General features: G+C 36.3%; 1 long non-coding RNA gene across 1 annotated transcript in view; it reads left to right on the forward strand.

Moving 5' to 3' along the window:
* LOC146890301 (uncharacterized) overlaps positions 1-24,245 on the forward strand; it is a 68,146-nt gene that overhangs the window by 18,696 nt on the left and 25,205 nt on the right. Inside the window, exon 2 of the long non-coding RNA XR_014998981.1 lies at positions 548-649. This is a non-coding gene — a long non-coding RNA (uncharacterized LOC146890301). The remainder of the gene's footprint in view (positions 1-547; positions 650-24,245) is intronic.

Genomic DNA, 24,245 nt, shown 5'->3' on the forward strand with positions numbered 1-24,245 from the left:
GCTGTTACATATATCTTCTAGCAAAAAAAAATGAGAAAGTGATTTTGAGTGAGTGTCATCTCCTCTTCTTTTTATATGAATCACGATTAAAATTCAATTCAGAAAAAAAGCAGTAACCAGTAACATTGCATATATACTATACTTCTTTCTCATATGCCAGCTAGGAGCTAGGTCAGAATTCACCTGTCCCTGGGTTGTCCAATGTCAATATATGGAGAACCTCTTGAAGGAAATAAATATCTGTGACAGGATTGGTGTGGGATGTTTTGCTTTTATTGGTTAATGAGTAAAGAAACTGCTTTGGACCTATAGGAGGGAAGAACAAGTTAGGCGGGAATAACTAAGCTGAATGCTGGGAGGAAGAAGGGCAGAGTTAAGGAGAAGCTATAGAGCTGCCAGAACTTTAGCCGGTAAACCACAACCAGGTGGTGATACATAGACTAATGGAGATGGATTAAATTAAGATGTAAGAGTTTACCAATAAGAAGCTGGAGCTAATGGGCCAAGCAGTTATTTAATTAATACAATTTCTGTGTGATTATTTAAGGGCTGTACAGCTGGGAATGATCAAGTGGCCTCTTTGCAACAGAAGATGAAGAAGACAGGAAGAAAATTATAGGTCGTACTGTGGAACAGACAAGGCCAAGTGGTAAGAATCTATTGCTCATAGCAGCCTTGGGAGCAGTGGGGAAGCTAAGTTGTTTGTTTCTTTTTTTTCTTCCTTACTTCTTTCTTGTTTAAATTCTTTATTTTCTGTTCTGTGAAGTTCAAATATTATGTTATGGGGAATTCCCCTTGCCTTCTGTGCCTAGCTATCACGCGCCATTCAATATTGCCCTTGGGCCTTTAATATTCTAACATAGAGTGACCGAATCTTCAAGAATTTAGGTCTTTCCTGGAAAGATACAAAATTATCTCAGTTCCCAGAGATCAAGATCTGCTGAATCCTGAGGGCTCTGAAGTTTTGAGGGTAGAAGACATAGTTGAATGAGGTACAAGATAAAAACTATTCTACAGATTGAGGGGTTTTTATTCCTCCAAGATCCAGAAGTTACTAGAGGCTGTCAGGTGGGCAGGCAGGGAATCAGAAAACAAGGATAGTCTACAGTTTTAGTTATTTGATTTTAGCCCAATTTTGTCAGTAAGAGTGTCATCAGGTTTACCAAATGAACTAGTCACCCCTCCTACCAGTGCAAGAAAGGACAGGTTTTGTTGGTAATGACAGTGCTCAGTTTAGCTCCATTCAGCTCTCATGGAGAAGCAAGAGCCTCCAACTCAAATGCCTGTTTCCAGGACAGTTAGGAGAACATTCTACATGGCAGCTATATGAGATACCTGGAAGCACTTCAAGAGCAAACTGTATGATTGATATGAACCCACACTCAGGAGTCAGAAAGGCATGGAGAGAGAAAGGCAATCCAGATGGCAGAGTCTGACCTGAAACTCAATAGAACCCAAGGGATTATGTTTCTTTATCTCTACAAGTCAATAAGTTAAACCAAATTTAGAATTTCTGCTGCTAAATTGAAGCTGAATGTGAAGACCTGTATAATCTAGAATCCCAGAATTTGCTCTCAATCTTGTTTTATCTCCTGCACTTTCACACATGGCTTTTTGATTCCAAGAACAGAAGTAGAACTCAACTCATTGCTTCTTTGCCAGGTTAACTATAACATCAGCTATGGTCCTCAAATCCTGGCACTGTGACTGTTGCCAGTCGCTAATGAAACACTAAGTGTCTCAGGAAAAGTTCAACATGAACTCCTACTGGATCTTTAGCTGGTTCATAGATTTTGTTTCTTCAGGAGTCTTAAGGTCTAGAGAAGTGATCTCCTTTTAGCTTGGTGTGAATAGCCAAAAATAATTTGTCTGCTTCTTTAAGATATCTTTTACTGCTATATCAATATTAGAAAAGAGCTATTTTTTCTATTTATTTTTGGTCAACATCGATGGGATGATTGATGATGAGTTCTGGGGATATAAACAAGGTAGCCAGACATTAACAATGTCTTGAAAACATGTTTCAAGACACAAAACCTATGAGAGGTACTTGTCTTAAATGACAAACTCTCCCTCGGGAGGTTGGTCCTGAGGCTTATTTCTCTCTCTCTCTCTCTCTCTCTCTCTCTCTCTCTCTCTCTCTCTCTCTATATCTATATATATATATATATATATATATATATATATATATATTTAAAATCATGATCTCTAGACATGTCTGAGTAAATCCCAGAGATGAACCAAACAAGAGTTTAGGTTAGACTTGGGGCAAAAGTTAATATAACATCAATAGGAAAGTCGTACATATATTTATATCTAGTGGTTGTTCCTTTTGTAAGTTATCAGTCTCAAGGGTATTACCTCTCTTTACTCCTTAGGCCTTTGTCTAATTTGAACACAAAAGACTCAATACATGAAAATAATTTCCTTGTGAAAAGCTGATTATTCCAGAACTCATCCCTCTACCAAAGCATCTAGAAAGCCACTTTCTCTTCCATAAACTTGGCTAGTGACCTAACATGATTAAAAGTGATAGAAATGAAATTTCAGTTTTTATCTTGCTTCTGAGAATGATTTAAGGTCTCTTGAATGCTTGACAATTTACTCATAATTATTTAGTCTCATTTTGCTTCCACAGCCAAGAGATCAATAGAGCCCTAGAATTCTGCTATCAGTGTATATGTTATTTCAGGCAGAAATTGGTCAGCTATTTTTTTCCCTTTTTCTCCTAGTCTTGATTCTGGCCTTCCTTTATTTTTGGACCCAATGGATCTGCTGAGGATTTGTCTTGTGGGATTGGTCTATCTCTTCCTAGACCAGGGCAAGTCATACTAAAAGTCACTCCCAGAAACAAAAGGTCCCAGTGGAAGGTCTTTTAGGTTCTCCTAAGAAGCGAAATTCTGTACAGGCCCAAAGAATTTTCTTTAGTTGATCTCCTATAACCACAGGAAGTCATTATTCTCAAAGTCACATAATGAAAGCAGAGTCAGAGCACCATCCAATGTGTATTTTAGCCAATTATCTTTGCTATGCTAATTGTAGTATATACCTGTTCCCTTCTGCTTATAATTACATAATTAATGATTTTTAAAGAATTTGTTGTTGTTCAGGTCCACTCCCACAGAGGTTGCTCGATTGCGGCTGCTCTGACTGAGGTCGCTGACTTTGGGCCTCACCTGGAAGAGGTCACTGGTTCAGGCCTGTTTCGGTGGAGGTGGTTGGCCTAGGCCTGCTCCGGTGAAGGTCTCTGGCTCAGACCTGTTCCCTCTGAGGAAGCTCCTTTGTAAGTGCTGCTGTGGAGGTCTTTGCCTGGAGCCTTCCTTTGAGGAATTTGTTGCCTCAGGCCTGCTCCCTTGGAGGTCTCTAACTTGTACCTGCTCCTGTGAAGATTGCTGCCTGGGGCTTGCTTCAGCAGTGGTTGCTGACTTGGAGGTCCCTGACTTGCACTTGCTCCCACAGCAGGTCAGTTCCTTGTACCTGCTCCTGTGGAGGTGGCTGTTGTTGCTATTCTTTATGGAAGATGCACTAAGAATTCCGTTTTATGATACAGACTGAAACATATCAGATATAAGTAAAACTTTAGCTAAGCCTATGCTGGGAGATTACAGGAAATTAAGAAATGCATAGTTCCTACTTGTGTAACAGAAACTTATCATTCTCTTGCAAATACAGATTTGTGTTTTACTGGTTGCATGTGCTCCTGGAGGCCATGGAAGAATGTGGAAATACCACTGTCTTCCTTTAGTAAAATTGAAGAGGGGCCTATCTTAAAGGAGGATAGAATGGATGCCCTTTCCATTTTCTTAAATTATGGGAAAGGCTAGTACCATCTTTCTTATCTCTTTAAATCCAGTTGCCCAACCCATCTGAGGTAATCCATTCCAGAATTCTGGTCAAGATTCACTCACGTTCTTATTGTTCATTCCTGAGGAGTCTAAATTCTACAGTTAAGTTCAGCATCTGCCTTGAATTTTCTCCCATTTTATATTGAATCCTCATTTCAACAACATAAACCACACTCTATTATTGTCTGGGTATCTGTGATCTACTTTCATCTAAATTTCCAGCACACCATATACAGGGTAACACTGCCGTCATCAGATATGTACTTCTTAACATAAGAAGTACATATTAACAGTAAGAATAAGAAAGTTTCCTGATGAGTGAAGAGAGTTGGTCTCTAAGTTAGAATGAATACATGTTTAGAGGATGCAGAGCAATGCCTAGACAAACCTGTTATCTGTGATTTTTAGAAAAATGCTAACTAAGCTTTCTGACCTTCTGTCAGTATGATGAAAATAATAGTAGCTTATAATTTTATGCTATTATACAAATTAAATTAGTTAATCCACATAACTTTTATTTCTGAGCCATAGAAAATTCTGTTTGCTTTGCTAGCTTCTGCTCATATTAAACAATATGAGGATTTTGTGGTATAACTCCTGAGAGTCTGAAAAGTCTATGTGCTCCTCGAGTAAGGCTTATCTGGAATCTCTCTTACAACTGCACTTGAGCAGTAGCTCTGGGTGTGCCAATCACAAAGCTAACCTGGTGTTTATATCTAAGATTGTTCTTTGCTTACGACTGGATCTTTCTTAGTGACATTCAACAACACAGAGGTCAGGTCTTGCTCTCTGCCATTGTTGACGCTAGGGGTTTTTATGTGGCTTGGCCTTCTTATTGTACATCAGCTTTCCAGGATATCTTGTCTTATCCTACTGGTTAGGGAAACTATTAAACCAAGTTCTCATTCTAAGGGAAGATAATTCAACTATATATCCTGACACAAGGAGTCAGTGTCAACAGAACAAAGATGATATTATTTACAGCCATGCTTTGTTCTAATACAGCCTAATGTTTGCAACAATAAAATTTGCTAGTATTAACCAGAATGCTGCTAAAGGGTATTAACATCTCAACCTCAGTTTCTCAATAACTAAGATGAAGAGTTTTAAATGACACGTTATGCAAAAGTCTTTGGAATACAAGTTAAAATATAGAATGATGAAAACTTATCTAAAGGTTCATTTAAAGAGTGTGAGTGTGTAGGAGGTGGTTGTCTTCCTGTGGAGAAAAGAAAAAGGCACCAGAGACCCTGAACTGGACCTACAGGTAATATGAGCCTGATGTAGTTTAAGCAATAAAAATCAGGTCCTTTGTAAAAAGAGCAAATATAGTAAACTGCTAAGCCATCTCTCCATTCTTGCTTTGGTTAGTTTAAAAATTATTATTATTTGAATAGGTTTATGACTGTAGCCATTGCTTTCAATCATATATAACTAAGAGTGGACAATCTTATGAATATATTGGCTTTTTCTTTTTATCCAATGTTATTATTATTATTATTAATTTTTGGATGTTCTCACAGTTGAATCTAGGGTTTCATACTTATAAGGTAAACCCATTATTTGTGAGTTGTAATCTCTGACACTGAGCTTTGTATTTCTATGTTGAATGGACCTAGACAAAAATTGGCTTGACACATCAATCTGAAGTTATTAAATGTGAAAAATAACAGTTCAGGTATTGCAATAAGATGAAATATATTTATTCATAAAATGCTATCCAAAATCTTGAAGATTATATTTGATAACATTTAAAAAGAAACAATCTCTTGTATGAAAAAAATCTATATTCAATAAAAGAAAAGAAAAAAATACCTTATTAGCAATATAGGGTGATAGTAAACCATATGCTAGTAAGGAATGAAAAAATAAATATGAAATGTGGAATATATGCATACTTAACTAGGATATTTCTCTGTAATGACAATTAGTCCTTACTTACCAATTTTTAAGAATCAATATGTTTCATTCATTAAATTTCAGAAAGCTTTTAAAAAAGGTCCATGGTTGTACCTGATCTGATGGTTTTAAATTTCAGAGAAGTTAAAACTGTTGTTTATCAGAGCTTACACAGCTTTTTGCTGTTTTGATAGAGACAATGTTTACTGTTGACTGTCATATAGACTCCTGTGGTTCAACACACTGATGCAGTGCCACGGTGCAAAGTTACCCACCCCAGGCAGGGAAGAGAAAGGGTTGACTGAGCTGAAATTATCCTAGATTGTCTTTGAGGAACTGGGCAGAGGGCATCGATAAATAGCAGGGAACGGCAGCCCTATTACTTCTGGCCATTCTGTGCAGAGTCAACCTTTAGCCAGCAGAGCAGGCTTTTAGTTTGATTAATACTTTAATTTTGTAGCAAAGAAATTACAAATTGGAAATATCTATTAGGTCATCTGGCTGGGCACTTCCATATTACAATATGCATTAGGACATGTAATTATCATCCTGGAAAGGAAAGGTAGAAAAGCTGACCTCTGCCATCTAGCAAACACAGCCCAGTCCTCCTAGGTTGATAAATCCATCACTGAAGAAGTTCTTTACGAGGCCAGGCATGATGCTATATGCTTGCAATTTTAGCACTTGGAAAATGTAAACAGAGGAGGATCTAGAGTTCAAAGACAGCTGGAGCTAAAAAAAAATCTGCCTCAAAAACAATTGAACAGTCTTTTAGTTTTCAAATTGCTCTCTTTCTTATGTTCTATATTAATTCGATATGATTACTGAGAAATATATGTACTAGTAACAGTAAATCCATCATTAACACATTTCAGTAATTCAGTTCTAATCACTTATCATCCATCACAACAGTGACGCCCTTTCTCTCTTCATTTCTCCCAGTCTAGTTTTCTTTTTATGATGTTTACTTCTCCTAACCCAGACATCTAATCACTGTCCAGGGTTATACCCTAAAGTGTAACTAATTTAATAGTTCCTGAATTCTCTCCCTGATCATTTATATTGATCTCATTTTATCTTTCCTTCATAGTTATATCAGAGATAGGTGGGTGAAACACATAAATATTTTTTGATGGTCCAATTCATTACATAAAGAAAATGCATTTTCATATAATCTGCATATATTCTTTCATATAAACTTCCTTCTAATAATTTCCGATTGCTTATACATGTATATAGTGGAAATGCTATGCACTGTTTAGAAAAGAATGCTAAATAGACTGCATATATTCACTATATTTGCAGCTTTATGTTTTTGTATGAGTGTATATTTCACCCTTTGTGGGCATGTGTGTGCAGGTGCACGTGCACATGTGCCGCACATGTCTGTGGATTCCAAAGGTCTATGTTGGTTTCTTTCATTTCTCTCCACCTTCATTTATAAGACAAGGTTTCTCATTGAACATGGAGTTCACCAGCTTGTTAGGCCAGCTGGCCCGAAAGTGTTAGGATCTGCCTGTCCGTCTTCCATCTTCCACCTGAGCACTCGGCTTACAGATGCATGTGTGTTGCTGAGCCGGGCTTCGTAAATTTGAAAGTGGGAATATGAACTCAGATCGTCATGCTTGAATGAGAAAACCTTAATGACTGGGATAGCTGCCCGATACTAGATGCAACATTTAAAAATGGCATTTTTTCTACATTTGTTTCTGTCTGCAATTGCAGAATCTATGGCAAATAGCTTCTGAGAAAGATTCCAGGTCAGAGTGATTCTAAACTCTCATTTCACCCTATTACTCTTCACTCTTTGTCACCCTTTTAATAAATTTTAATAATATATATCTTAGTGCTCACAAGTGTCAATTTTTTATCATTTGTGTTTCCTATTTTTTTTAATATGCAACTTCTGTAATGTATCATTCCTAGTCAATCTCTTAAGTCTAAACCATTTTTAAAATGAATTGTGCAGTCTTTCCTGTTACAGGGAAGAAGAAACTAATTTCCTACATCAGATAAATGTCACCAAATGATCTTCTCTGATATATTTGAACAGATAGCATCATCTCTCCTTCATATCTTATAAGTACTGGAAAAACTATACATCTCATACTGTGGTGTTTTACATGAGAATGGTCCCAGTATGCTCACAAATTTGAATACTTGGTTATTGGTCATTGTTGCTGCTTGGGAGAATTAGTAGCTGAGACTTTGTCGTAGGTGAGTTGGGGATGGGCTTTGTGGTTTCAAATGCCCCATATCATATCATTCCCAGCTCTCTCCTCACCATTTCTCTCTCCCTTCCCACTACTCTTTCTCTCACTCTGTCTCCTAATTTTGGAGAGTATGTACGTTCTCAGTTACTTATCTAATACCATGCCTACCTGGCAGCTCCCCCACTCCCAAATGTGTTGGTCGTGGATTTTAAGCCTCAATTCTGTCTACCCCAAATTGCTCTGGTTGCAGTGTCCTTTCACAGCAATAGAAAAGTAATTATGACATGTATCTTTTATTGCTTATCTTAATGCTACAAGGTTGAATGCATAGTTTTCTTACGTCATGCAGTTCATAGACATTGTGATTGGCAGGTAGCTGAGTGCTGGTTTTCATGGCCCCCTCATTACTTGACGTTTTTGGCAACCACTGGCTCTCACTTAGAAAGTTTTGAATGAAGATAGCTTAATGTTCTTCACCTGGGATTATCATGTAGGTTCTATTTTAGACTAATTTATACTGGATATCAAGACAGCACTGCCTACATGGGAGCTGACCCCCGTTTTTTGACAGGTAGCATGGCGATCAAATGAGATCTGTGAACAACTGGTCAGCAACCAATGATTCAAGTTTCAGCACCCAGGAGTGGGGACAGCATCCTTTATGAAGCCAGACATAAAGCTTCCTTGATAGTCATCTCTGTTGAACCAGGAACAGAAGAGAGCTATATCATTGATGTGGCATTTCATAGCAGAACTGTATATGGAAAATACAAGACAGAAATGACTGTGGCTTGATTGAATAAATGATATTTAAGGTCATTTTAAATGATGCAGGTTATTGAGGTTTCCTTGCTCATCCCGTTCCTTGGGTTGTGTAGTTTTTCTTCTGAGAATCTTAAAGTTCTTTTCATCATATTATTTTAAATGACAAATCATTACTGTATATATTTAGAATACAATGTGATATTACACACTTAAGATATACAATGTAGCATGATTAAACCAAGCTAATTAGCGTAATCATCCTCTCATTTACCTATCATTTTTATGATGAGACATTTGGAATTTAGTTATTTTGAAAGATATATTATTTTTGCTATAATCATATTGTTCTGCAATAGATTTCAGGAAACTTCTCAAGTCTCAAACTTTGTATCATCTGATTGATATCTCCACATTCTTTCCTGTATCAGTCTGCAGTTCCACCAACTATCACTGTATACTCATTTCTATAAGTTGTGTCTATGGATCCTGGAAAGATCCAAGTTCATTGTTTGTCTTTCAGTGCAAGACTTAAGTCACTTAGCATAATCTTTGAAAGGTTCATATGCTTGTATTATGCATATATGCACTCACCACTTGCATTTATCGCATTAATTTATAATAATGAATTTATTCTGTGAAGATGGGTGGTACCTTATCATTTAGCCATAACCTACAACTCTATTAACACTGTCATCATTTAATACACATTATTGTGCAAAGTAAAAGTATTATTTTTCTTTAATAATTTTTTACTCCCTTAAACAATTGAAAGAACTATACATGCATGAATACACAAATACACAATGTACTCACACACACATACATACAGAGAGAATGAAAAAAATATAAGAACTGCTCAGATTTGCGTTTCTCAAAATGCCTTAAACAAATTGTTAATAGGGACTCACTTTCTGAAAGCTGATTTGATTGTCACAGATTATAAACTGTAAAACTAAGCATGCAATGCTAATATAATTTTCTCAGGTAACAACTTCTGACTTCTCATACACTGTGTGTATTTTCATTACAATATTTGATAAATAAATTAATAGCAAAATCTGTTGATTTTTTGTGAATGAATATTCTTAATACTGATAGAAAACAAAAGTAGGCCGGGCGATGGTGGTGCATGATTTTAGTCCCAGCACTCGGGAGGGAGAGGCAGGCAGATCTCTGTGAGTTCGATGCCAGCCTGGTCTACACAGCAAGTTCCAGGACAGGCTCCAAAGCTAAAGAGAAACCCTGTCTTGAAACACCAAAAAAAAGTAATTTTTAGAGTTAAGTTTTATATTTGAATTCTCATCTTAACCTGAGGTAACAGTTATTATTCGGTAATAATTTGAGTTGCAAGGATCTCATACTAAGAATTTTCTTGACAGATATAGAGAAAAAAAGGATCACCAAAAACTACAACAAAAAGCAAACAACCAAAGGAAAGACTAGTGTGTACAAGTTATAGATGAAAACTAATATCCAGAAGCCTAGGGATGGTAATAACTGAGTACGAGGATCACTTAATAAAATGCCACAGAATGCTCATTCACAGTAACATGAAACTATCAGTTTACATATGCACTCAGTGAAAACTGTGTGTTTACCATAGCAATCCCTCTAAGACAATGCTCCATATTGCCCTTTGGAGATATGAAGAGAAAATTGGAGATGAGGTCTCATCTCTTAAAACAAACAGCAATTTATTTTTATGAAGATTTTTCCCATATGAAAGACTATGATTTGACAACTCTCAGGGGCACCTCCCCAACAACTCTGACATCATGTTGAAAGGGAAAAATTATTCCCTCGTGCGTCTTTGCAAAAGCAAGCAGTGTTCTGATTTTACAAGGCATTTTATTCCATTCTGTTCTTTTTGTGTTTCATAAGAGGATATCCAGAATATATCCTGAAATAAGAAACAGTTGTTTTGTTTGCTCTTATTTCAATATGCATTCTGTTTCATGTCACTTCTAAGTCTTAAGGATATTGCACCTTTCTTGTTAATCCATATATGTTTTTAGGTTGGATTCTTCTCTTGTCTGGCAAGGAATGTCTCTCACTAACCCTCTTTTATTCATAGTGTGGCAAATATTTGCATATCATCTTTTGACTCTGTTGTCTTTAATAATAGTGTTCTTTTTATGAAAATACCTAGAGCAAGGCTATTTTGTCCTTGAGCTATGGTCTACTACACTATTGAATACATTCTGATCTCTTTTTCCCTATGGATTGGGTAAATGAAGAGATGATTCACTTTTATTGTTGAATTCTCAAGCACAAATCACCAAGGTCCCGGTTTCCCTCTGGGGTTGGCTTTCATAGTTCTCCAAGTCCCTCCCTATACCTGTGTGCCAATGTTTTGTTTCGATTGACAAGTAAACTTCATCAGAATTGTTACCTTGCAAAAGTTATCCTATTGCCCTGGAAATCTCGATGCTTCTCTATCAGTGTTACTATTATTTATTTATCATGTGTTATTTCAGAACGATCTCCCCATCTCTTCTCTTTATTTTTAAACTTCTTGATTTTAATCCATCAAGCCATTTTGCTAGGCTATTCAGGACCATTCTGATCAAACTTTTCTCTCAAAATTTCATTCACTTAAAGCACGTTGAAAGCTTCTAATAGCTCAATTCTTCTTTTTAAAATCATTGGAATACATTTCATGCTTCTCTCCTGTAAATTGTCTGTGATTTTAAAACTCTGGTTATTTTGCATGTGTGACTTTTTTTTTTCAAAGTATCTCTATGTGGCCACATCTGTCCTTAAACTTTCTCAGTAGACCAGTCAGTAGACCAGTCTGGCCTCAAACACAGAGATGTGCTGTCTCTGTTGCTTGAGGGCTTGGATCAAAGGCTGGTGTCACCATGCCTTGACCGTAAAATTTTGACATCATGGACAGTTTATGTAAATATAAGTCAAGTTCATAAATGATAGCTCAGTGACATTAAACAATCTTGAGAAATATATAACCTCAAAACTTTAACTGGCTCAATAAGAACAAAATACTTATAAAATCATTTTGTAGATTATTATATTAGGTTTTTCATTTTTTATAATTGAGTAAAATTACAAAATTATAATACCACACATGGGTTTAAGTCTGAGTAGACATATTCTCATGCCCTACACTTATATACATAAATGAGTATATTGAACAGCACGTTTTCCTTTTTGATGTGCAGAGCATAAAAAATAATAGTTATTTTTTTTCTCACTAAACTAGAAATACTAATGAGAAGCTGATAGTTCACCTATGACTAATTAGGTCCTGCTCTCACTCTTTCAAGTATTTTTAGCTTCTCTTTCTCCTCCATGTTTCTATTTTAGAATATTTATGTTTTCGATATCACTGAACTAAAATACAGTATCAGTCGTGGTGGTCCTGACACAATGATGATCCCACCTAAGACCCTAAGCAATAGAAGAGACGGTGCTTGTACTGGCTTGCCCTGTAGTCAGATTGATGAATATCTTAAATGTCACCCTAGAAACTTTATCCAGCACCTAAAGGGAACAGAGGCAGAGAGCCGCAGAGGAGCACGGGGATGAGCTCTCAATGTCCAGTTGAAGAGTCAGGAGAGTGAGAATGTAAACAGAGAGAGGTCAGGACCATGATGGGACACCCACTGAAACAGTTTATCTGAGCTAACGGGCATTCACCAACCCCAGTGTGACTGGGAAGGAACCAGCACAGGACAAAACTAGACCCTCTGAATGTGGGAGACAATTGTATGGCTCTGGCAAACAGCGGGGTCACTGTCAGAGGCACCAGTATTTATTCCTACTGCATGTACTGGCTTTTTGGAAGCACGTTCTCTTTGTATTGATACCTTGCTCAGCGTAGATATAGTAGGGAGGGCCTTGGACCTTCTGGAAAGGAAAGAACCTTACTCTCTCTGAGGAGTGAATTGGATGGTGGGGTGGGGGTGAAGGTGGAAAAAATAGAAGGAGGAGAGGGAGTGGGAACTGGAATTGGTATGTAGGATTTAAAAAGGTATTGTTTTTTCCTGAAAAAATTTAAAAAAATGTGTTAGTAAAAAAAATTTGTTACAATTTATTCACTGGGTTTGCTTTTATACAACGTAAGTCATACTTGTGTGTGTATGTGTGCGTGTGTGTGCATGCATGTGTGTGTGTATGCGTGCATGTGTTCACTTGTGACACATCAACAATTAGATATGGAACAAATATTTTCAAAAGGCCATCATTCAAATAGGCAGAAAATTGATTTTGTCTACTAAATCATATTTTGTTGCTTAACTCATGCAGTTGAGACTATAAATTACCGTCTGTTCTTTCATTCTGAACAAAGACTAAAATAATGAAAGAAATTACTTAAAATATGCTGTCAAAATTAAGAAAATAGCACAATATAACATTTAAACAGCTTTTGGGGGAGGAGCCAAATGTTAGAGCCATATAAAAAAGCACAATTAGTTACATATAAGATGTATGTATTCTGTATTACAAGACAGAGATTGACAGATAGCTGGATCGTCCCATAAAGTACATTTTTCAGCATGCTGATAAGATATATCTTATTTTAGACATTTTTAATTGTAAAATTTTCCAAAAACTTTTCCAAATAAAAATATCTGTATATATGCTTAGATGCATACTGTCTCACTTTGATGTGTATATTTTGTTTTAGTATATTAAGGTGTTCAATTGATTTTTTTTATTTTTTATCTTGAAAATATCCATTTCTATTTTATTTATTGGAATAAATATCCATTCAATGTGTCTTTAAACATTAATGTGCTTTTTCTTCATGAATGTATTTTTAAATTCTATTCTATAATGTCAAATTGATTTACTTAAACAATACACAGACTTTATATTCACTGTAAATTTATGAAATTGCATATTTTCTGGTACAGCATTCACATATTATGATAAATCAATTTTTGATATAAATTTTAAAATAAACATTTACAGTTATGTTAAAGCAATATTATCTGCCATATTACCTGCTGATGAATTATCTTAATAATTTACTTTTGAAAATTTAGGTATATATTTGGCATGTAGGTTGTCCATCTATTTTTATGGACAACTTTTGCTTTTTAATTGTGTTCTGTTATTTGTTTTATTATTATTTAGAAAATAATTTACCTCATTGATTATTGATTTTGATAACCATAATTATAAGTACAAAAATAATAAAATCTCCAAAAGCTTTCATGTTGAAAATAGTGTCCCTCATACCTTTTGCTATTGTGTTAACTTTCTTTTACCACTTGCCCAGTACAATCAACTTCTAAACAGAAAGGTTTCATTTTGGTTGCTTTTTGAATGTTTCAAAGTCTATGACATGTACTTTAGACTTGTTGCCTTGAACCTATGGCAATATGATTAATTTGGTAAAGGATATACTGTAACAAAGTTGTTTTCTCTATGAATCAGATTATGAAGAAAATGAATGGGACGACATTCCCATGATCCCCTTTGATTGTATACCTCCAATTGCCTAAGGATCTCACACAAGTTCTTCGAAAGTTCCACCATTTCCTGAAACAAACATGTAAATGTGGCCCTTGAGGGAAATGATGATTTTCAAAGTCTATCAGCCAGCAGTCTTTCTTCCCAGTCTAATTCATGCAAGTGTTAATTTGTTTGTTGTCAATACATTTTTACCCTTCTAAAAAGAGTGACTAAGTCAAATTATGCCCAGTAGAGTTTAGTATTTGCATTAGAAAATCAGCAATGTGATTTTACACTGGTGTAATTTGCTTCTTAATAAGGTGTTGGTTGACCATTGAGATATCTATTGACATATGATACATCTTACATAAAAGCTTTACAAAGATTATTCTGATTGATATGTGTTCCACTAAATTATCATGATTTTTATTCATTATAAAAATAAGTATGAATGAAGTGACAGAATGAACTATAATGTGAGATATGAGACTTGAATACTCATTCTGCCTTGTTAGGTTTCTTGTTGTAGAATGCAATGTTTCCCTTAATATCTTTTTTCTTATTTCATACTCAACAGCTTGACTGTTTAGCTACCAAATTAAATTGTGCTGTTTCCACATTAACTTCTAGACATAAGTCCATTCGCTATAACCCTTGTTGTCTTTATAATATATTTATTTGACCATTGTATCAATAAATTTTCTCCTTAACTAAAATACTGATTATTTAGAATATATAAAAGTATCGACATTTACTGCATGGTAATAATTGTTTTTCTTCATATAATTACATTGTGTAGAAATTAGGTATATAAAATAGTATTTATATAGCTTACATGATGTAGAATATTCACCATGAATTACATGAGAGAAATGAGATAAGAGTTGATAAGTGAGGCTCAGAGACAGAAGAGTACAATCAGATAGAATTTATACTTCTCTAAATACACATGAAAGAAGTATAAGAAACAAAGGAAGGAAAGAGACATTTCACCAAAGCTGGGGAGCAAGGAAAGAACTCCAAGAATAGATGCACTTTGGACAACAGTGTGCAAAGAGATCTAGGTGGAATATGAGGGATATTAAATGTTCATGTTTCATGCTAGAACATCTGAATTGTAAATTGTTAATGTCATACTTTTCCCCCTTCTAGTAATCTGTGCTGGTGTAATTCTTCAGTGAATTACGTAGCCTTTAGACAGAAGACAAGCACAAAACACTACCTTATACCATGTATGTGAGTAGTTAATTTATAGATAAAACTATTAGCAATACCTATTCCAGCGAAAGAGATCTTCACAAATACACACAAGCTACCACACAGAGAGCTCTTTATTCATTCAAGAAGGACTTATTGGATGCTCGTTGTATACAAACCATTTCTTAGGTACTAGGTTGACTTTAGATATGTAACATCAGTAGATTAATTTATCCTATGCTGTTGTAAATTGTATTCTGTTATATTTCTAATCAGATTACTAAAATATTAAAGAGGAAAACTAATCTTTATTTATTGATAAATAAGATTAAAAACAGTTTGCATATACTAAACCTTAAAAATTTAATTAGAATTATTTTGCTATTTATTTAAAGAAAATTTAATTTCCCTATTTTTGTTTAAATAACATACTACATGACTTTCTTTCTTTCTTTTTTAATTTATTTATTTATTAAAAAGTTCCACCTCCTCTCCGCCTCCCCCTTCCCTCACCCTCCCCACCTCACCCTCCCTTTCTTGTTCTAAGAGCAGTCAGGGTTCTCTGCCCCATGGGAAGTCCAAGGTCCTCCCCCCTCCATCCAGGTCTATAAAGGTGAGCATCCAAACAAACCAGGATCCCACAAAGTCAGTCCATGCAGTAGAATCAAAACCCAGTGCCTTTGTTCTTGGCTTCTCAGTCAGCCTTCATTGCCAGCCACATTCAGTGTCCAGTTTGATCACATGCTCCATCACTCCCAGTCCAGCTGGCCTTGGTGAGCTCCCATTAGATCAGTCCCACCGTCTCAGTGGGTGGACGCACCCCTCGTGGTCCTGACTTTCTTGCTCACGCTCTCCCTTCTTCTGCTCCTCATTTGGACCTAGGGAGCTAACTCCAGTGCTCCAATGTGGGACTCTGTCTCTATTTCCATCCATCGCCAGATGAAAGTTCTACGGTGATATGCAAGATATTCATCAGTGTGGCTATGGGGCAAGGCCAGTTCAGGCACCCTCTCCTCTGCTGCCCAAGGAACAATCTGGGGACCTCTCCTTGGACCTGGGAACCCCTCTAGAGTCAAGTCTCTTGCAAACCCTAAAGTGGCTCCCTTAATTAAGATATTTACTTCCCTGCTCCAATATCCAACCTTCCTCCATCCCACCAATCCCATTCCCCCAAGCTCTCCCGAATCCTCCCCTTCTCCCTTCTCTCTACCCATCTCCCCTTACATTATCCTAGCTGCCATCCCATTTTGTTAACACATCAATTTTATATTAACACTTTGAAGAAAATTAATTTTCTCAAAAAAATATTGCCCAGTCTGTAATTTGGTTATGATAGTTGTTATAAAATAATAATAGTATAATAGATATGCAGTGCTCATGTATAAAGTCCTCAAAACTTAAATTTAAATATACTGAATATTTTAAAAAAATCTCTGATGGGTTTTAAAAGTGATTTACACTGTAGGTTTTTTATAATCTATATGAGGTTTTGAAACATCACTGAGAAAATGAGTATCTACACACTAATTTAGCAAGGCCACAGTTCACTTCCTAATGTTGCTGTTTCTAGTTTTGACAGTGCGTTCATTCCACTCTGTATATTGGAATGATATTAGGGTCTCAGCTATTTTATGAGGGATTAAAATACCAAGGTCTAAAATGAATTTAAAATTGGCACAGGGAAGTCCTCTCCAAGGTCCAAAAATCACTGTGCTCAACCTGGTATAGAGCTTCTGTCCATGTCCTTCAGTGTTCGTGGCTGCCAGCTTGGGCTCCTGCCTGGAAGCTCCCAAGTGAGATGCTGAGAAATTGGGTCTTGGGATCCAGTTTGGGAATTGATGTGAGGCAGTCACTGCGGACCAGAAAGAAAAGAGACACTAAAGAGTGAAATTGATGAGTAGAAAAGAAAGATGGCAGGTGGTGGTGGCTCAGGAGGCACTGAGAGAAAACACTGTAGAAAATAGAGAGGGGGTGAATGAAAAGAGGACTCTTGAGAAGTAGCATTTGAATGTCAATAATTGGAGCAAACAGGAAAGCTATCTTCTCCCTCTTTAAATGGTGATTCTTTCCCCACCACCTCTCCTTCACATTCTGACCACTTTCGCTTATTTCTCTCACAGTCTAAATACCCTTGATTTCACCTCTTTCTCACCAGACACGCAAATCTTAAAATCACTGTCTCTGACACTGCTACTTTGTTTTATCTTTTAATAAGAGGACTGGGTGCTTGAGAATAATCATCATTTTTATATTTTCAAATAATTATACAAATGTTTAAATTTCTGGATTGTTTAATGCTCAGCTGATCTAAAGGGAGCTCACCAAGGCCAGCTGGATTGGGAATGATGGAACATGTGATCCAACCAGACTTTCTGAACGTGACTGACAATGAGGGCTGACTGAGAAGCCAAGGACAATGGCACTGGGTTTTGATTCTACTGCATGGACTGGCTTTGTGAAAGTCTAGTCTGTTTGGATGCTCACCTTCCTAGACCTGGATGGAGAGAGGAGGACCTTGGACTTCCCACAGGGCAGGGAACCCTGACTGCTCTCTGGACTGGAGAGGGAGGGAGAGAGGGAAGGAAAGGGGGGATGACAATGGGAGGAGGTGGAAATTTTAAAAAAAAAATAAAACAAATAAATAAATTTTAAAAAAGAGTTACAGAATTTTGCAAAGTTGTATATCATTTAGAATGTAAGCGCTTGAAGATGTCTTAACCTTGCATGATGTTCCATGAAGAAGCAGCATCTAAGTGGTTTTTATATGTGCTTTATTAAAATTTTTAACAACAGAACTCTGTTTTGTTGTTACCATTTTTCATTCAGTGATACTGACTCTGCATCAGAACACCTAAGTTTTATCAATAACAGAATTTCATTCTCTTGGGGAAACGCATGGTAACCGTTTTATATGGAACAAGACTTTCTGATATTGCCACCTGGACTGCAAATCAACACAATCTCTTGAAATAAGCGTGTTTGACAGTCAGGGAAGCTACGAGAAATGTATTATCCATGCATTTAATTATCCAACATCTCCCCACCAAAGTACACTAAAAAGTTATTTGCATGTAAATTCTGTTGACAGTATATTATTCTCACACTGGAGCTATCCATGAGAAAGGACACTTCCAATTACTTGTAGAAACACAAACAACAATATTTTTAATGTATTTATTTAAGTGTTGGTAAGAGAGTTAGTTTTAGAGAATATAGTAAATGTCAGTAGTCCCTGTTTTCTACTTATAAGCATGCAGCAAATATATAGTTACCATTGATCATTGTCCATCATCACCATTTTAATCAATAATTATTTCTGAAAAAATGTTTTTGCCATTTTCACATTGTTGATTACTTTAAAACAAACAGCCTTAGCTATTAAATCATTTTAAGTTTCTTTTTCATTTACTCAGTAGACAAGTGAGTCATATTCCGTTCATCATTTGTGAATTTGAAGGGAAAGGTAAATTGAAATCTGTGAGGGCCTGGGCCCATCTGGGCATAATTCCTGAAATAACAAGGTAATTTAATTGCTTTCCAAGGAAAATCTCCTATAATTCAAAGAGTTCTTTTAAAAAGTATTGTATTTTGATTACCTCTATATATGCTGGGAGCACAGATATTTAAAACTGCATTCCAAGAATGGAAAGTAAGTGAGATTTCTCAGCTCTTTCTCTCGGGCCTAATGACTTAAATTCTATCCACATTCTGCCCAGAATGTGGCAGGAGAGAGTCAACTCCACAGGCAAGTGGTTATGTGAATTTTACCTGCCGTGGCACACATGCATGCACACCTGCACTCACATACAAACATCCACTCCACTCCTACACAGAAATAAATATAATACACTTTTCTTTTGAAAGATGAAAATGAATAGAAACAAGCCTCACTGATTCGGGGTGCACAAATCCTCTCCAGGTTCATCCCAACTTCTTCCTAAAAGAAACTCACAGCCTTTCAGGAAGTGTAGTGACATTCTATGTCTGTGCAGAAACAGCTTAAAATGTCCACTGTCACTGTACAAATTGTAAGCAGCTTCTCTTTCTCACCTGGAAGCCCGACACTGCTCTCTAGCAGTCACAGAGACAGACTAGAACATTAATGTCCCATCTCCTTGCCAGTTGACATAAAAATAAAATTTCCTTGTAGAATACAATTTTGTTCAGTAATCCTGCAATGCTAGAGAGTTCAAAATCATGAAAACTTATTAAACTCACATTCAAAATCATGTCTGCATGTAACAAATCCAGACATTTTAGTATTTCCTAGAACCACATGATGATCTCCCTCATCTCTCTCTTCAGCCCTCACTTCTTCCTCTCTTTATTGTTCCCTCTTTTCCTCTCCATCACTTCTATTCCTAAAATAGTATTGTATTATACATAGTTCACATCATGTGAAATTCACCGGCACATCATATATATGTATGTATATAAGTAGTGGGCTTTTGTGTGTTCACTCCTTTGAAAGACCTATTATCTAATTCCAGAATGTTTTCTTGAGCCCTAAATAAAACCGGGTATCAACTATCAGAACCAAAACCTGCCCCATATCTTGGCAATCAGCTTCCTTCTTCCTCTATGGCTTTGCCTATCAAAGATCTTCCATGTAACTAGGTTATACATGTTTCTGATTTTCCTCTTGCGGTTTTTGCAAGTTCTGCTCATATTGCATGGTAGATCAGTGTTTCGATTCTTTTCATGGCTAAACCACACTCTGTGTTGGAGTGATTCCTCAGATTTGCTTACCGAGGAAGAATTCATGAACATCAGGACTGTTTTGCTTCACTGAGTTTTAATAGCAAACTGTAGCTCAAATGGTGAAAATAAGGGCATTTGCCTTACTCCTGGACAACTGCACCTTCAACATTTCCGTGGATGCTGACTTTAGAAAAATAACAAAGAGCAGAAATGGAGGGCTCTTATTTTTTAAGTCACAATACAGCAATCATCATGAGTATCATGTGTTCGATTATTTGATGTGTTATGTAAGTCCTAAATAAACAACAGACAGGCCCTGCTATAGATGTACATGAAATTACACTGGCAAGCCCCAAGCTTCTAATGGAAAAAATCTCTTGCAATGGACCACAGAAAAACTTTTGTACTCAGTGCTGTGGAAGGAGACATTCTCTTATAAATAACAGTAAACAACATCCTCCTCTCTCTGAAGAAAGTGGACGGTCCTTTTTATGCCAAATCTGGACTTGAACACATGCTTAATGCCTGTACAGCAACCCTTGAATGAGCTGTTCTACCTCCTCAGTGTGAGCATTCCTTAGTGGTAAAGATAAAGCAATTTTAAGGTGATAATAAGAGAAATTAAGAAAGTGTCACCATTTCCTCTGCTGACTCCAGGCAAGAGGGATAAGAAAAACAGGAGAAAAGGAGGTTTAGGTAAACTTTGCAAATGGTCACACGTGACTTCCTATCTGGTTCTTATCTACTACTAGAAAAAGTGTTCATGAAAACATGATTTGAAGGCTGTCAGCCAACACATAGGATAGAACATTGTATGATGAATTCAAAATTTCTTGCCAGAAACAAACAAACAAACAAACAAAACAAAACAAAAGGCCACCAGAAGCCATGACACAAAGTTAATTTGTAAGTGTTAATATTGAACTAGCCTTCAGCTCAGGCCATATAACTGTTACTTTATCCTGTGTATTTTCTCTATGGTTTTTCTGCAGGATTTCTTATAAAATTTTAAATAATTAAATTTACATTATATGCCTTCTCATGTTCTTACTGTATTGTTCCAAATCTTATTTTACAGTACTCAATGGCTATATACTCAAATTATTTTCTACAGAGAGAAAGTAATAAAGACCTGGTACTCCCTTTTAAATAAGTACCACATCAGCTACCGCACAGCTGATGCCCTGGTAGAAATGCTGTCTGCTGTCCTCAGAATCATAAGTCAGGTCATGCTCAGTGCCCAAGGACTGCAATTTAGAAAGGCTAAAATGCCAATTTGAACCAGTAGCAGCCACTAGCAATTGTTATAATAGTTGTATTTCTTGTGTATATCTACAAATGTTTGAAATCTGTTCAGTTTCCCTTAGAGTATTTTTAAAACTTCATAATGAAATAATACACTACATGAAAAATGCCCTAAAACATTGCTATATGGATTCATGAAATAGGTCTGAATCAAACACCTTCAATTTTCAATTTTTCTGAAATTAAATTTCAATTTCAATTTTGAATACCTTTTTTTGGAAAATATTATGTAGAGATGATTATTTGGGACTATATGCTGTCCTAGAGGCATATTATACACCTGGGAGGCCCATTAGTGAACTACTTTTCTTGCTTAGAATTGTAGCTATTTGCCAGGAAATTTTTCCCATGATTTTAGTGATCTAGAGAATAAAGGATTTTCTATAGATTTTTATTTCCCTAAAATAATGGATCGCTTCACTTCCCCACTGGAACACCCACCTGCGCTGACCAGCTCATAAAAAGAGAGAAGGTTCATATTGTGCTGTACTTCCAGAGGTTTCAGTTTCTCATTAGGGGCCTGTGTTAGATACCTAGAAAGCACATCACTAGGGAAACCTGTGACAGAGTAAGACTACCAGCCTCCTTAGGAGGACGACAGAAGGAAGGAGGAAGAAACCGTAGCTCCATAGTCTTATAAAGGGTTCTCTGTGGTCCGTGGTTCTCCTGCAACCTCCCATCTCTTTATGATTCCATCACTCCCAAGAGCACCAGAGTAAAAATCCAAGCTGTTAGCACATGGGCCTTTGAGACACATTCAAAATCTAATCAATAAAAAATACTACTGGGATATTGCAAAGCTCCATAATTGCTCTTAATTCATTAAATTTTAGAATGTCTACTTTGTATTTGATCTTTTTTTGTTTTGTGGTTGTACTGTTTTTGCTACTTTTCTTCTTTGTTTGTTTGATTTTGAAAAAGGTGCAAATACAAATACAAAGAGATGATACTGAGAGATTTTCTGAGCTTGCTAACTCCTTGGAAGCTCATCAGCTCTCTTGGCTCCCTTTATTTCTGAAACAAATTTTCTCTCTTCTTCAAGTAATTATAGTTTCTATTTGCATGAGCTCGACTCCATAGCTTGTTCAGTCTCTCACTGTCCTTCTCCATAGCTTCCATCTTATGGCTAACATTTTGGACTTTTATATTGAGTATAAATTTCTAGGATGTAACATATATGTCTTAAGGCCCCAAGGGATTCTAAACAAAATATCTTCATCATACTTTGCTATGCCATTCACTAATTGGTCATACCTATAGTAATCACATGGAAAAAATGTCATTTTTTTATGCAGCAATCCTCACGAACTTCCACACAAACATCATCTTCCCCTTCATTGTCTCCTTACTCTTACTCTTAGAAACAGAAGTCTGATGTGACTCACAATGAGTTTATGCCCTTGCTCACATTTGAATGAAATAACTTCAGTTCTCTTTGCCTTGAGTCTGATAAACAAAGTACAATGCAAATGAATCGATATGTATAAAACCCTAATACTGATCAATATTTATTAAATGTTCTTTAATTCTCATCATTCCCATATCCATCGCTATCAATCATCAACATCATCATTTTCTCATTTTTATTATTATTAAGAAATTCAAGTACTGTGTACCACCAATTCAGCACCAAGACAATAAAAATAAATATTTTGTAGAGATAGCAAAAATGATGTGTAATACTTGATCCCAGTAATACTTCCCAAGAATGTTTTTTCAATAGAAGAGTCTGGAAAGACTCTAATATTTACTATGTACAGGGTAGACCAACTGAATCAGAATTCTAGCGATGGAACTAAATCCTTTCAATAAAGTTCCAATGTAATTCTCCACTCCCAGTGGAGAATCGCTAACTTACACATAGACAATGGGAGTCCTATGTCTTCTAGACATAAATTAAGAATGCTGTTACTGTTGTTTAAAAGAGAATGACTGGGTTTCAGGACAATACTTTTACTCAGTAGAACAATTCTCAAGGCGAGACAGTTAACATTATGAGATAAAATGACAGGTGAAACAGTAACTGGAATACAGTCTGGTTAACGGATTAATTCCATTCACAGGAAAGGAGAAAACATATGAAGGTCCCTGTTTTGAAGGACTGATCTATGATACAAAGCAATGCTCAGAGGTGGAAGTGTTGTGGGGAAAATAGATAATAAGCATTATAATGGAATCCATGATTTCATTATAGTCAATGGATGAATTATTATTCAATTAATTGAATGAATTATTAGGAAGTGGTAAAAACTGATTAGATAAGAACAGAGTTACTGGCGGCATATGTCCTTGTTCAAATCCTCTTATTCCTTCCTATTCCACGTGTCTCTTCATGCCTGCTAAGGCAGCTATTTTAAGATCCATAGGACAAACCCAAATATGCACCAAACTATCTTCATGGTTTTCAAATCTCACCTCTTGAGAAACTAAAGGCTTTTCAAAATTAAAAGTAAATACTTAGTCGAAGCACATCCTTCATTACATTGCATGGTTATGTGTTGTTTCATCTACACGGTCAGTGTTATCAGTTACTCCAAACTCCTGAGACAACTGTCCAAAGCTGACATAGACTCAGAGATGCAAAATATCACGGCCAAAGTTTCTGTTCTCGTCAATGTCAAATACCAACATCTGAGTCCAGGTGGGAATAACTCAAAGCTGTACTCTTTTTAATGTGATGCAAAGACAGGGTCAAGAGAAGGACAAGCAAGCTGTAAGAAGAGAACAGAGGAGAGGAGTGGAGAATCCTCCTCCTCCTAGGAGCTTTATACTTTCCTTATCATCCCCCTTGCACCCAAGTGCTCCCCTGCATTTTTTCTCAATTATTCCTCTGGTATTGGCAGTGCCATTCAATCTCTCTGTCAATGTCTGCCTATTCTGTAAGAGAGAAAGATAAGCA

Source organism: Myodes glareolus, chromosome 22 (genome assembly GCF_982192425.1).
Source record: "Myodes glareolus chromosome 22, mMyoGla1.1, whole genome shotgun sequence".
NCBI classification, from domain to species: domain Eukaryota; kingdom Metazoa; phylum Chordata; class Mammalia; order Rodentia; family Cricetidae; genus Myodes; species Myodes glareolus.